The sequence below is a fragment of the Phascolarctos cinereus genome, unplaced genomic scaffold (genome assembly GCF_003287225.1).
Source record: "Phascolarctos cinereus isolate Bilbo 61053 unplaced genomic scaffold, phaCin_HiC Scaffold_3;HRSCAF=262, whole genome shotgun sequence".
NCBI lineage: Eukaryota > Metazoa > Chordata > Mammalia > Diprotodontia > Phascolarctidae > Phascolarctos > Phascolarctos cinereus.
The window spans coordinates 167,680,385-167,696,359 of record NW_027555736.1 but is presented as its reverse complement, the minus strand read 5'-3'; the positions used below and the strand labels follow the sequence as shown (position 1 = coordinate 167,696,359).

At 38.9% G+C, this 15,975-nt stretch overlaps 1 pseudogene; it reads left to right on the top strand.

The window, feature by feature from the left end:
- Positions 1-7,210: 7,210 nt before the first annotated feature.
- On the top strand, positions 7,211-8,206 carry LOC110199226 (large ribosomal subunit protein eL28 pseudogene; annotated as a pseudogene).
- The last annotated feature ends 7,769 nt before the right edge of the window (positions 8,207-15,975 follow it).

Below are 15,975 nucleotides of genomic sequence, written 5' to 3'. Positions count from 1 at the left end.
TCATGGTTAGTTCATAACATTGTCCCTCGTCACCTCTGTCCGCAAAGCAAAAATGATAAGAGAAATAGAAATTATCCAGTTGCTCTAGTCATGTAGTTAAACAAATTAAATAACACATGCCTTAGGGTTTATGTTTTAGACTGAGCTATAAAGTTGAGCTGGCCAGCTGATCAATTTAACTAAGTAATTTCTAAATATCTGCTTTTCTTGGTGGAACGTAGTTCATTTATTTCATTAAAATGACTGTTTATCCATTGCAATCATAGGATAGGGCTCTGGGCTCACGAGACTGATGTTAAGGGTTATTTGAGGTGATCAGGCTCTCCGCTTCACTCCCCAACATTTAGCAGCAAAAGCTCTCTAAATGAATAGTTAATATAGCAAGTGCTACCCCAAAACCACTAAAAGTGGAAAACAAAATCCAATATAGAACTCATATATTCAAGTGAAGTTTATTAAAGGATATGAGTTATGAAAGATGTTATGGTAATTATGGGAGCCAGGTAGATGAATGGTGAATACTGAGAGTGTGTATGCTACCAAGGGTCCATCACTGGATACTTCCAAATGAGTGATAAAATCCTTAAGGCCTGTAGTGATTTTGGCCATCTTCCAGAATGCTACATGATGAAACGAGTACTACTATCCATATAAGGGTCACAGAACAAGTCTTTAGAAATAATTGGCAGACATTCCAAGAAAGTAAAAAATTTTTACTTTAGCATGCAAATTTGTGAGGCCAAAAAAGTTGTGCTTAAAATAAACCTTCTTTTAACTCAGCATACACCCAAAAAAGATTACAACAAGCCAAATTAAATACAAAGATGTCTTCTACTTAGAAAAGGAGTCTCCAAAAATATACACAGTTTCAGCAAACAAGTAATAATAATAGTAATAGTAGTAGTAGTAGTAGTAATAGTAATAGTGTAATAGGAGTAGGAGCAGTAACAGCAATGGTAATAACAATAAGGATAATAATTAGCTCAGACATAGCAATCAATGAAGATTATTCAAGAAAGAATATTCAGGAAGAAATTGTGTAACACATCACTGCAGGCTGCCAAAGTTTAGCACCTGACAAAACATAGCCTAGTGGCCAATACTATCTATCAAAAGCTCACTGTCTTTCATAGACTGACAGATGATCTATCCATCTGCTACAAATATAGTCCTCAAAATATTCTCAAGAACACAATCAATATACTATACTTGAGACAGACCATTATCACAGACTAGACTTGTTACCCACAGTCTCCTGAAGATAACATTGATCCATTAAAAACTTAAGAAAGTTTTAAATAGATGTCTCCATGCCTAATATTTATAATCTCCAAGCTAGCCACGTGAACAAAAAAGCTCACAAAATACACTGAGGCAAATTCACATCACATAAAGATCACTCTGCAGAATGGTCTACTTACAGAAAGCAAGAATTATCCATCATCATCATCATCATCATAATAATAACTTGATCCATCATATACTCACTTCTAAAGATAAAAGACAGAAATTGACTTGAACTGTGAGGTTGCTCAAAGCAGTCAAAATAAGGCAGTGGCTAATTAAAAAAAAAAAGACTACATAGGAAAGACAGTCATTCATGCCTATAACTGCAACAGGCTGTACCTATTTGTTATGATTTGTGGGGTACCAAAAGGGTCCCCTAACCAAAACCATAATCCGCATTGTCATAATGATTGAAATTCTTATCGGGAAAGAGAAGGAATTTAATAATAAGAATCAAAATTAAAATAATTCATTTATACAACACTTGAAGATTTATAAATTGCTTCCTTGACAATCATTCAGGGCAGATAGAGCAAATATTAATTATGCCCATTTTATAGATGATGAAACTAAGGCTCCAAAAGGTTAAGTAATTGGTCCATGATCACACAGTTGGTGAAGTTTCAGAGGCAAGATTCAAATACAGTTTTCTGCAGGTATTTGTGCTAGATGTCACAGTGGATAGAGTGCCAGGCATTAAATCAGGAAGACTCATCTTCCTGAGTTCAAATCTGAACTCAGAAACTTGCTAGCTGTGTGACCCTGGGCAAATCACTTAACCCTGTGTGCCTCTGTTTCCTTATCTGTAAAATTAGCTGGAGAAGGAAGTGGTAAACATCTTTGTATTTAATTTGGTTTGTTGTAATCCTTCTTTGCTAAGAAAACCCCAAAGGGAGTCACAAAGAGTCAGAAATAATTAAACAACAAAATATATTCTCAACCGTGATTAATCAATAATCCCATTGGTCAAATTATTGATTGGCATCTTTTATCTATTAAAACCCCAAGGGACTGGCAAACTGGATAGGTAAGCTTTGATTGGTAGCAAGGAGGTCAGGAAAGGTTCAGAGTATAAATTACCCACTTCCAGGAAGACTGAGTTGGCTAGAATACCACTGACAGCCCTAGGCAACCAGAGACATTGGTCCCCTAGGAAGAAGCTTGTGAAAAAGGAGGAGGAGACTTTTGGAGATGGGGTTGAAGAAGTATTTGCTCCCCCTTCATTCTCTGATCAGGATTATAGGAATTGTGTATCACAGAATCTCACAATTAGAAAGGAGCTCAGAGACTGTCTAGTCCAACCTGTACCTGATGGAGCATCTTGATTTGGTACGATTTGACTTCCCCAGTCAGTATATAACTCGCCAAGGGAGTGGGTTGGCATGGGCTCTGAGGCTGGCGTAATTCTGCTGATGCTTGCAAGTGTCTGATAATATTATCCAGCGCCCACAGACACACATTAAGCACCACCACCTCATCAAGAGCATGGCTAATAAATTTGGCACCTGGAGCCGTTTGGGGTGAGGGGAAGCAGGAAGTGTGATCACCAGGGGTAGATGACACAGCCTGGGAAAGTTGCCACACTACTGAAGGACTAGTCACTCCAGGCAGGAGTAGGGCAAGTGTAGGGGAGGAGGGGGCTTCAAGCCCACCCCTCAATGGTACTATTAGCTCGCTCGAAATTCCACACCCCAGTTACCATCCTACAGTTACAGCTCAGGCCACCATTGCTTCTTCCACCCTGTCCTCTGTGCCCCCCTTAGCCCTGAGTCATTTAGTTTTCCATAAATTAGCAGCAATAGAGTTGAATTCCTTTGCTAAAAAATGAGGTTTCTAGGTAATTGATGCATACTAATGATCTCTTTAATATACTAGAAGCCCTCTTTAGGTGTCCTTAAAATTACTCATCAATTGCCTTTCATATACTTTCTATTGGAAACTCATATATAACCAGCAAAGTTCTTGTCCCATCCCAACATTTCTTATTTCATTCCTTTGCTTAGGGCCAGCATTGGACTTCATCACAGCCTAAGGAAAATGCCTCTTGTTTTACAGATTTGGATCTAGTGGTTATTAAATTATCTAAATAGTGGCATGGGACGGAGAATTTCATAAGAGAAAAGTTGATATCTCCATATCTCAGGGTAAAAATCAAAATTCAGACAATGGCAAATTGTCCATATGATTGATTTACCTCGAGGTATCCTAACCATTCTGTCTGAATCAGTTTCTTCAACAGACATAGAAATGTTTACTTGTACATTGTCATTTAAGCATATTTGTATATCATCAAACCAACAAATCCATAACTGCAATGTGCCAAGCATTGACCTACATTTCTCAAAAGGTCGAGGTTTATTTCCAAAATAAATGGTGTTTTGGGACTCTGGAGAGAGAACCAGGGTGAGGCTTCAGTCGACTTTGACCCAAAATTGATTAACACTTTGGGGGAAAATGTGTAACCAATTGAATTACAAATTAAGGTGAATTAAACCAGGCTGCTATGTTATCCATCACTAGGTGAAGTGAGTGGACACTTATTGACGAGCTCTCTACCTACCAATACGCATTCTAGATTGACTGTTTGATAGTCACGGTATTGTCCTTAAAGAGATATTATTTAGATTTTAATACCTAGTCATATTAGGATTGCCTAATACTACATCAGTTGATGTTACATCAACTCATTTGCCAATATGACTGAAGGTCAGAGATATAATATCATAAAGGACAGTGGGAAGAAATTGCCTGTGCGTGAAAGCAATCACTGAGAGTACAGAAAGTTGGCATCCAGTCATAGTTTGTTCATGCTCCATAGTGAATTCAGTTGGGTAATTTTCTTTAAGCACATCAAGGTCCAATTATTTAAGCTCAAATAAACATTCCATTTTTCAATTGAACAAATATCATCACATATTTACATGAAAGAGAATAGAAAATGTAGTTGAATAAAAGGATAAGAATGTAAACTCAACTTCCATAGGTTCAATGAAAGCATCTTTAGTAAAACTCCAGTAGGATACAGGAAATGTACCTAATCCTGTTACTATATCATTTGATTTCTTCTGCTGAATTGGTATATTTTGTGAGCTTTTTGTTCCGTGTAGTTTAGAGAGTTTAAATATTTGGTATGATAACAGTACCTGGCGCTTAGTAGATGCTTTATTGATTTGATTTGAAAAAAAAAATTGCTCTTTAGTTTTTAAGGATCAGTGTTACATAGGGGTGATTGTGAGAAATAGTTTAGAGTAGGATAATAGTCTGATTCTAGTACAATTTGTTGGTTGAATGTCCTGAGATATGTTGAGATTTGAATTTGTAGTATGGAGATTTGTCATCTGTCAGTCCATGAAAGATAACAAGCTTCTGATGTAATATAGTTCCACCCTGGTTGTTGCTATTGCTGCTTTTGTAAATTCCCTATGCCAATGAAATCACAGGTCTACTCCCTATCCCTATTTCTAGATGTCCTCGAATTTTTCTGGTTGGAGAGATGAGAGGAGAATGGGGCACAGGGATCTTGTATGGAGAGGGGAATGCACAAGGTACTATGGACCTTGGAGAAAGGCAGAGTATTAGGGATAGACAATACAAGTAGCTGGTGAATTGGCTATAGGTATTCCACCTTTCTATCAGTGTCAGTATCAATGTGCCTTTGTTACTCGATTGTATACAGAATCAGGGAAAATAATCAACATTGATGAGAGAATATTATAAGTATAATGTTAATTTCCATTTTTCCCATTTGTGGCCAAGTGTCTTGTGTAAAATAATCATTATACCTATCATTAACATGTCAGATCATTTCTATTGTAAGTTTTATCTGATTATAACAGTAAATTGTTCATGTGTGGCATTCTCCTCTTGCTCACAAAATACTACCATTTGAACATAAATTTTAAATATCTAAACATTGATTATTGAATCTGCCCACAAACCTGAAAGGGATGATGTATCCTAAGATACAAAGTGCTAGTTGTAAGCACACTCCTGAAAGTGTATAACACACTCCCATCCCAGCCTAGACCCCCAACAACAGTTTACAAACAAGCTGTTGACTACTGAACAGAGGAAAGTCATTATTTTTATTTACAAAATGTCTTGCTATTTTAAAAAGTGCTTTTCCTCATCAAAAATAAAACAAAATACAAAATACCAGTCCTCTGGTGTTGATAATATAAGGGTTTTTTTCTTCATATTTTACAAAAGGAAGAAACTGAGGACCAAGAGACTTTAAGTAATTGCCCAAGGTCCCACAGATAGTAAATTAAGAAATCAGAATGCCAACTCAGGGCTTCTGACTCCAAAAAGAGTCTTGTTTCCACAATAGCCTAATAAACCTTTTTTATTTATTCTGGTTGGATCAGAAAATGTAAGACTTACACAGAAAGGCATTGTTTTCTCTCCTAAGCGTCTAATGAAGGGGACTAGTCCAGTGCTTCTTGAACTGTGGGTTGTGACCCCGTGTGGAGTCGCAAAAAATTTGGCAACAGTAAAAGGATTCTGAAAGCACAACCACCAAAAATTAATTAAAAATCAAACGCATAATGAATGTGAGGTGTTTCTGGTAGCACTTGCCCCTTGCAGCAACTTCACTGCAGCCATGGTTCTGAACACAAAGCATGCACACTTTGCACTGGACGTGTCCTCAGGCCACGTAACAACAGCTAACACTGCCAAAACACAAAACGGGGTCACAAGTGGAAAAAGTTTAAGAAGTACTGGTCGGGCCAACTGATACTTCCAAAAGAAAAGAGAAGAATGGCAAATTTGTAGTCAGAGTTTCTGTGTTCAAACCCCATCCCTGGCACTTTCTACCTGTGTGACTAGAGGCAAATCTTTCACCCAAACCTCTCTGGACCCTAGTTTCTCATCTGTAAAATAAAGGAGTTTGGCTGGATGACTTTTAAGGCCCCTATCATCTCAAGAATCTATGCTCTTGTGATCACATGTCCTTTAGGCATGCATGTGCACCAACATTTTTTTTTTCTCGGTAGCCATGATAGATTGCCATGAACCATCTATACTTTCACCCTGCTTCCCCTCACAAATGGCAGCAGATGTACACCAGACAAGATCATGAGAGTCCAGAAACACGCCCTGTGGCCGCAGGACAGGGATCTTCACTGCCAAGTTATCTGGGCTGCAACCTGCCACTTTGGCCTCTCTAAGCTCTGTGGTTTCACCCAGCCCCAAAGAGTTCATGAATGATCCAGGAACAGAAGCTTATCTCACAGATAATATTCCACTCCCAACTCAACCTTCTCTCAAGGAGAATCAAGTAGCAGGTCATTGCTGTTTTGAAAAATGATAAACAAAAATCACAGTAATTGTACTATGTAGGTCTGGATTCTTGTTTCTCTGGGTAGCCTGATGTGTAAGCCTGGGGAGCCATCCCAGTCTCAAAATTCGGAAGAGATGATTAAAATGCACCTGCCAAAGTGGGGTTCCACCAGAGCCCATAAAAGCTTGAAGCACAAAAGCACCCAAAGACCGCCAGGAAACAGCAGCAGCAAAAACAGTTTCGCGACTGAATTATTGTTATGCACACTGATTGTTTCTCTCTAACACTGAGCTTTAAAAAGACCTTTTTGCAGAATGAAATGTCTGTCTACCTGTTTGTCTCCCCCCCACACTCCCCTTTGATACTTTGATGATTTCTGCAGTGCCCAGCAAGCCTGATTTTTAATAGATTTTTTTAATGGCCTATTAAATAACATTGCTTGGCTTCAATTGTTGTAACGTATACGTTTTTAACTTTTTTTTTACTTCTGGAATTCAGCAAGTTCCAACAAAATGAAACAAAGTATGGTCTTCTATCTTTGCTCTTTCTTGAAAGAGACTCACTTAAGTCACAGGGCTAGCAATAGGTGAAAAAAATTAGAGCTCAAGAATATATCAAACAGGCCCTTTCTGTCTCCGGGAGCTGCCGCGCGAGCAGCCCCCTGCCGCCATGTCGGCCCACCTGCAGGGGATGGTCCTTCGGAACTGCTCCGGCTTCCTGATCAAGCGCGACAAGCGGACGTGCAGCCCCGAACCCAACAACCTCAAGGCCCGAAACGTTCTGCTACAACGGGCTAATCCACCGGAAGACGGTGGGCATCGAGCCGGCCGCCGACGGCAAGGGCATCGTGGTGGTGCTGAGGCGCCGGGCAGGTCGGAGGAAGCCTGCCACTTCCTACGTGAGGGCCACAATCAACGAAAATGCTTGGGCCACCCTCAGTAGCGTCCGAATAAATACCGGAAAGATCTCTGCATGGCTGCTCTGCGCCGGGCCAGCACTGTCCTGCAGAGCCAGAAGCCAGTGGTGGTGAAGAAGAAACGAACTCGCCCACCAAAGAGCACCTGAGGTGCCCGGCCTGCCTTTGGCTCATAAAGTCAGATTGCCTAAAACAAACAAACAAAAACAAACAAATATATATATACATGTGTGTGTGTGTGTGTGTGTGTGTGTGTGTGTGTGTCAAAGTGTGAAGAAGTCATGATAAACCAGCCAGATTGATCTCAGATGCTATAAAATCCCCACAGAAACTTATGTTGGGACTCTTATTAAAGTCTATCTCCTACCACCGTAGAAGCAATAAAAATGGAATCCATGCTACCCTCGAATGGATTCCTCACACATGAGAGAGGCAGCAGGGAGCAAGGATCCTGGGAACCTAGATTCAAACACTGATATTTACCAGCTACATGGGTTTGGACAAATTATTTTACCTCCCTCACCTTCAGTTTCCTCCTCTGTGAAATGGGCAAAATAATACTTGGACTACTTACGTTAGAGGTAAACTTTGAAGTGTATGATAATGAAGTATAAATGTAGACTACTATTGTGTGTCTTTTTTAAGTTATAGGTGCATTTTACTTGGCTACAATAAACACTTGTCAATAAACATCCAAGCAAACCCTTCTGAAAATGTATATTCCTCCAAAACAGTTAAACAAAGCTTCCCACAATTTTGATTTTATAGTAGATAGTCAATTTCCACTTTTGTAGTTTACCAGTTGTTCACAGGGAGGGAACATATGCCCTGATATAGTACCAACAATTGTACAATACAACCAACAAATATATGGTACCAAATAATGGAACCAACACTGTCTGTTATATTTGAACCATGCTTTTTTATTGCCTCTTGTCCAGTGCAGACCTAGAGTACTGCACTTGGTTCCAGACATCACTTTTAGGAAGGATAGCCTGAGAAGAATCCAGAGAAAGATGACCAGGAATTTACCTTATGAGGATCAACTGAAGGGTGTTATGAGAGTGGAAGTGTTGAGCTTAGAGATGACATATGGGAAGATGTGACAGCTGTCACCAAGTATTTGAAGGACTGTGTAGAGGGATTAGACTTGTTCTCCTTGACTCTAGAGTGAAAAGCTAGGAATAATGGGTGGAAGTTTCAGAGAGTCAAATTTAGGCTTGATAGAAGGGGAAAGGTCCTGACAATTAGAGCTATCCAAAAGTAGAGTGGGCTACCTCAGAAGGTAAAGGGTTCCCATTAATGAGAAACTTCAAGCAAAATCAGAATGACCACTGGATGGGTCCATTGTTGTAGAGATGAGTCTTGTAGTGGACTGGACTTTATTTCTATTGCTGTAGTCATTGTGTGGTTTGTCCTTCTGGCTCATCTTTCTAAAAAGCTCGTTAATTCCAACCAGACATAGATGGAGAAAAGAAAAGTGCAATTTTTACTTGTGTATCTAAATCAAACTTTTCATGTGTAAGGGCTTGACATTTTGGTTTTTTAAAGCATTCACTGACTTAGGGTGTTTTTTTTTCTTCACTGAATTACATTTATCCTGTGCTCTTGTATACATAAGCTCTTTGAAATAAATAAAATCCCTGTTTTCATCTTCCAGTTGGAGAAAGTACTTATAGGGGAAATGCGTTTTACCTACAGTAGTTGATGGGAACTGGGATAGTGATGAGAAGCTTTCCAAACTTTCCAAACTTGGTAATTGGGAATCCCCAGGGGAGTGCTCAGCTATATGAAGATCAAATGGTTGGAAACCCTGTTGTGGGTCCACATGCTAGAAACTGGAAGCATTGCCAATGAAGGGTTTAGTAGAAAACGTGTAGAGCCAGCTGCTCTTCAGCTGAGGCAACTGCTGGTTGCTACATGTTTTTATTATCATAAAATCCTCCTACCTGCCAGAAACATCTCTCTTTGGAACAAGTTCACCTCTTTCTTGGCCTTTTCCTCCCTGGAAGCAAACACAGAGGTGGGAAAAGGTATCAAAAAAAAAGAGAGGTAAAGGAATTTGTCCATGTAAATACCCCCTGGAAAATGCCCACTCTTCTTTAAATTTCACTTCCCCCTGAATAATAGAGTCTCTGGATGTTTATGCTATTCCCTGGACATATTCTGGATGTTTTACAAAGCTCCGTTAATTTCCTTTGGTCCATACATAGAATGCAAGCCCCTTGAAAACAGGAACTGTTTCATTTTTATCATTATCCCCCAGTCTAGTATACAGTAGGTATATAATTAATAAAGTTTAATTGAGTTGAATCAGTTGTGGTGTATTTAGTACACCACAGTGGTCATTTAGAAAATGGTAGATTATTTTAATGCATCGTGAGCAATGTAATGTATGATTTGATGATGTAACATTGCACAGTGGTCCAATCAAGCATGGAAACTTTGCCTGCACTGAATTATACAGTCATTTTCAACTTCTGAGTTGATACTCCCAGTTCCATAAATGTTAGCTAGTTCCCCAGCCCTCATTATTAAAAGTCTGATACAGTAAGCCTTGTGTTTCACCTCCTGCCCAGTCTAGTCCAGTGCAGTGCGATGAATACCAAGGAAATCTTTTGAGTTTGCTGAGAAAGGGTGGGCCAGGGGTCTAAGTTGGTCCCAAACCCCAGTGCTACCCTAGAACAGAACACCATGGACAGCTCCAGATCTCTCCACTTCCCCTGGAATTTTCTGGACTAGAGATGAAATGAACTTAGTATGGACCTTCTAATGATACTGATGAGAATTTCCACCTGGAAAGAATGTATATAGCAAAAACTTTAGGGTTAGCCAGGCATCCACACAATAGAACTAAGGAATAGCATCATGCTAGGAGTAGAAATAATACACCCAACCTTCACAGATCTGTTTCAAATCAGGAGTTGGTTATGAGAGTCTTAGAAACCCTTTTTATAGCATAGCATTTGGAATGGGGCTATACTCCTGGGAGCAGCTAGGCTCCCCACTGTGTCCAAATATGCTTATCTGCCTATGATGACAGGGTTCTACAGAATCAGTCCTTATCACATCTACTGTTGTGTAACATACATAGTCACTACCTCTATGAAGGTTGACTACGGTATCACTCCAGGCTGCAGAGCTGCTCGGAACTGTAGCTAATTCAGAATGACTGGGATTTTGTCCCAAGGTACTGACCTCTAGAGGGAGACCATTTTCTCCTGAGTGCTTCAGGACCTCCACTAGCCTATCCCTTGCCCAAGCACACTGCCTACCTCTTCCTTCTAGGCCTGAGAGCCCATACCATGTGTTCCTGGAATTGCCGCAATAGTGGGACATATGCTGACTTCCCCAGCAGCAGCTTCACAGTCTCTGTCTCCCTATCATTCCCCTCAACTGAATTTACCCCAAGTTTCAGAATTCTTATTTATGACTCGGAAGATGCTATTGTATAAAATAATAAGCAAACCATTCACGTGTGTGGCTTGGAAAAAAATATTTATTTCAAACATTACTAAATAACCTATAGATATTTTGGCATACCTGAAATATTAAAAGAAGAGAGACACTTACACTGAACTGGGCAATCTCCAGTGGAGAATTTGTGGAAATAATAAAGAAAAATCACCCAAGACAAAAAATGAAGGAGACATTTAGGGTTCATATCAGTGGAAAGGAGTGTCTACACTGTTAAAAATCACCAATCCCCCAAAGGGTCAAAATAACCTTAATTAAAATGAGTTTCTTGTTTTTAATTACATGTAGAAGAACTATGGACTGAAATAAAAAGTCCTGTATTTGATATTTTATAGTGCTTCACAACCTATCTTTTCTAGCCTTACTATACATGATTCCTCTTCACATACTATTTAACCCAGCCAAGTGCCTTCTTACTGTTCTTCTATGCCACAATGTCTGTGGCTTTGCATAGGTTTCCTCCCATGCCTTGAATTCACTCCCTCCTCAACTCTTCCTCTTAGAATCCCTGGCTTCCTTCAAAGTTCAGCTGAAATGGCACTTCCTATGTGATAGAGTCCCCCTCCTCAGCTAATAGCACCTTCTTCCCTGAAAATATCTTGTATTTATTTTGCATGCAATTTGTAGATATTTATTTTGTATATACCATCATGCATTCATGCTGTCTTTGTTTTTTTTAATAGGATGTATGTTCCTTGAGATGAGGTTTCTTTTTGTCTTCATGTTGCCAGTATCTACCAGGTGCCTACCACAAAGCCCAAAATAAATGATTGGCAATTAATTGATTGAAATATAAAGAGGTTAAAGGATTTTTCTGCTACCAAGTGATGTGGTCATCCATTCCTATCTACTTTGAGCACATATAAAATATATAACTAGGTAATTTGCTCTTTAAAATGTTAAAATTAGAGAGGGGATTATAAGCATTTTTGTATTTATTTTCATAATTTCCTTGAATATTTTAACTCTAAAGATATCAGGAGAGGGAGGTATCAGTAGGCTAAAGGGGAGTGAGAATTATATAAGCTGGGACCACTCTAATGCTATCCTGGACAACCTTCATTAATTTTTAATAAATGGCTCTAAGAAGTTCAGAGAACAAGAATGCCCCCAAAGTTACACAGCAATTAGTGGCAAATTTAATTAGCCTTTAGATCTCATAACATTTGTCCCTTTCAGCAATTCCTCCATTTCCTGAAAAACGCTACTTAAGGCAAAAACAAGCTCTGAGGAAAGAATTGCCATGGAGAAACTGGGGGGGGGGGAGTGTCAGTGTGAGAGTGTGTGTGTGTGTGTGTGTGTGTGTGTGTGTGTGTGTGTGTGTGTGTGGCAGGCATGTTTGTGAAAGTAATACTTTGCATTTGTTATAGTTCTTTATACTTTTCAAAACATCTTCACATATATGATCTTATGAGAGACACAATAGAAGAGAAGCTACAAAATGCTCTACAAAGCTACTGAAAGTCATATTTACATTTAGGATTTCCTTTCTTTTCTTCTTTTTAATTAATTGCTTTTAATTAAGATGCATTTGTTTTCTTCTTCACCTACATTCCCCAAAGGGAAAAAAAGGAGAAAGAATAAGAAAATCCATGTAATAAATATAAATAGTCATACCAAACAAATTCCCATACTGAACACATCCAAAAACATATGTCTCCTTCTGCATATTGAGTCCGTCGCCTCCCTTTCAGTAAATGGGTAACATTCTGTAATCATGATTATTTCCTGCATCAATCAAAGTTCTTAGGTATTTCTAAATAGTTTGCTTTTCCAATGTTGTTACTATGGCATAAATTGCAGTGCTTCTGCTCACTTGACAACCTCTCCTTTCTTGCTAAGCTTCAGCTTTGAGACGTAAGCATTGTTGGGCAGGAAAGAAGGACCTGCCAGGAGTTATGGATACAGTTGACTTTTCAATCACCTCCCCCCAGAGAGGTGAAGATGTAATGGGAATTCAAGTAAACAGCCCAGGAAAGTAGTAGAGACATAGACACATCAAGGAAGCGAGGAAAGGGGCAAGAGAAGTGAACAATGACTTGACGTCCCCTCTCCCTGCCCCGTTTGGCAGAAAACAGTTTGATGCACCTTGGTATTCCTTTCACTTAACCCTTTGTCCAGACAAAAGTAAACTGAGCTTGCCTAATGCAAAATATTGTCTCTTATGGAAGCCCCATGTAATATAGAGAGGAAAATAGAGGCTGTATTCTTATCTAGATTGCTCTACCTCTTGCTGTGAAAGTGATGTTCCTAAAGTCCCCTGAGGAGCTTTGTCTGACAGCTGTGGTTGCAGTTTTAAAGCAGAAAGAGGGAAAAATGTTTCTTTAAATTGCCTTCTCAAAACATAAGGGTAAGGAGTAGCTGGGAGGAGAATACATGAGGGCAGAAAATGCATAATACATATGTTATTATCCCTTTTATAAGTGCATAGTGCTACAAAATGGACATCAATTATTCATAACAAAAGGAAGCATGGTGCAGTAGAAATAGCACTAGACTTAAAGTCATAAGCCCTGAATTTGAGTCCTGGCTCTAATGCTTGCACATATAAAAAGGAATACCACCGTTTACTGTACCAATCAATCAACCATTTAGCAAGTGCTTATTGTGTGGTGTTATTTTGTGTTGTTTGAGGTTTTTTTTTAACTAGGTAAAAGATGCTGTGCTTTGCCTTATTTCTTACCTAGCCTTAATCACCGAATGGGCATTGGTTCAATGAAACTTGACCTGTTAAAGACCTTAGCTTACAAAGGCCAAGGTCTCCCACTGAATCTAGGGCCATCCGCAGTCATCCTGATCTATATGTTGCCACTGGACCCAGGTGGCTCCAAAGGAGAGAGTGAGGCTGGTGACTTTGCACAGCCCTTCCTCACTTAAATTCAATTCATTTGCAAGTTGTGGCATCATCTTCTTGATGTCACAGTCCTCTTTGAGAACAAAGGACAAACAACAACAACCATGTGTTATGCACTGTGCTAAACACTGGAGGTACAAAGAAAGAGAATGAAATTATCTCCACTTGTAAAGAGCTTACGTTCTAACAGGGAGACAAGAAGTACACATATATGTATGGACAGAATAACTATAAGGAGAATAAATACAAAAAGAGAGGAGGACACTAGCAGTTGAGTGGATCAGGAAGGGGTTTGTGGAGAATTCGCTTTCTCCATAAATTCGCTTTCCAGACATTTTGCCAAGCTCTGGGGACAAAAAGAAAGGCAAAAGGAGCTCACAATATGCAAACAGCTATGAACAAGATATATACAGAGAAAATTAAAGCTATATTATAATTTGAACAGAGGAAAGGTACTAATAATAAGGGGAATCAGGAAAGATTTCTTGTAGAAGGTGAGATTTTAGCTGGGACTTGAAGCAAGCCAGGGAAGCTCTGAAAGATAGAGAAGTAGGGAGAGAATTCCAAGCCTGGGAGAAAGTCCCTGAAAATGCCCAAAGTCAGGAGACGGAGTGTTATTTTGGGAGGCACAGAAAGGAGGCCAGCGGCACTGGATCGAGGAACACACAGAAAAATAATAGCCAGTATTTATATAGCTCCTACTATATGCTAAGTCTATACAAATATTATCTCATTTGATCATTACAACAACCCTGGGGGAAATGGGGAGGTGCTATTATTATCCTCATTTTACAGATGAGGAAACTGAGGCAAACAGCAGTTAAGTAACTTGCCCAAAGTCATACAACTTGGAAGTGTCTGAGGCTAGAACTGAACTCAAGTCTTCCTGATGCCTAGGCACCCCAGCTACCTACCTAAAGTGCATCATGACTAGAAAAGTAGGAGGGGCCAGGTTATGAACTTAAGGGTTGTATCAGCCTTGGAGTCACAAACATTTCATCCTACTAATTTGAGATCCAACATTGTGAAGGCCTCCTTTTTCTCTAAAAGATTTTTAAAAACTGAACAAAAACACCCTCATTCCCTAAATGTATGGTATTTAGTTCGTTCTGTGATACTCGAAGGCATTACAATTCTGAAGGGACACTTGTCCCTTCTTTCTCATTAAAATATAAGCACTCTATCATCGTTTAATCTCTTCCAAATGCTCAAATGCATTTACCTTTCAAGTTTTCTCATGACTATAGAATTTCTGTTTCAAAATTTCTACCCAGCTCTGATCTTTTCATCTAGAATGTTTATAAATGATCTATTCCATTAAAAATCCATGTCTACTTTAGACTTATACTCAAGTTTGCAGCCTAATTTATTCTTGTTTATGATTTTCTCTCTTGTCTTTTCAAATATCATATTCCAAAATTTTCTCTTCTTTATGGAAATAAATAGCCACCATGTCTTATGTAATTCTGACTGTGATTTCATGGTACCTGAATTCTTTCTTTCTGGTTTCTTGCAGAATTTTTTCTTTGACCTGGAAGCTCTGGATTTTAGCTATGATATTTCTGGGAATTTTCATTTTAGAGTTCCTTTCAGGACACAACCAGTAGATTCTTCTAGTTCTGCTTTGCTCCCTGGTTCTAATAAAGTTTTTATTTATGATTTTTTGAAATACGATGGGCAGGCTATTTTTTGACATGGTTTTTTTGGGAGTCCAATGATTTTTAAATTATCTCCACTTAATTTACTTTTATAGTAGATACCTTAGCTTTTCTACGTTTTCAATCTTTTAATTTTATTCTAACAGTTCTCATCTCATGGAGTCTTTGAGTCTGGTTTGGTCTATTCTAACTAATCTGATACTTGGGTAAGAATTTTGTTTTCCATTCTAAGCTGTTAATTCTCCTTCTACTTCTTTCCTCTAGAACCCTTATTTCACTTATTATTTCATTTCTTATCTCTTGCTTCATTTCTTCTATGTATTCTTGTAGTCTTTGTAGCAAAGTCATTTTCCCCATCGGCTTTGCTTGCGGCTACTGTGGAGTTATTCTCTTCCAATGGGCTATTTCTTGATCAGTGATGTTTCTTAGTAGTTGGTACCTCCTTCTGTTTACTCATTTCTTCTGCCTTAATTCCTGATTTAAGAATTTATATCAGGGC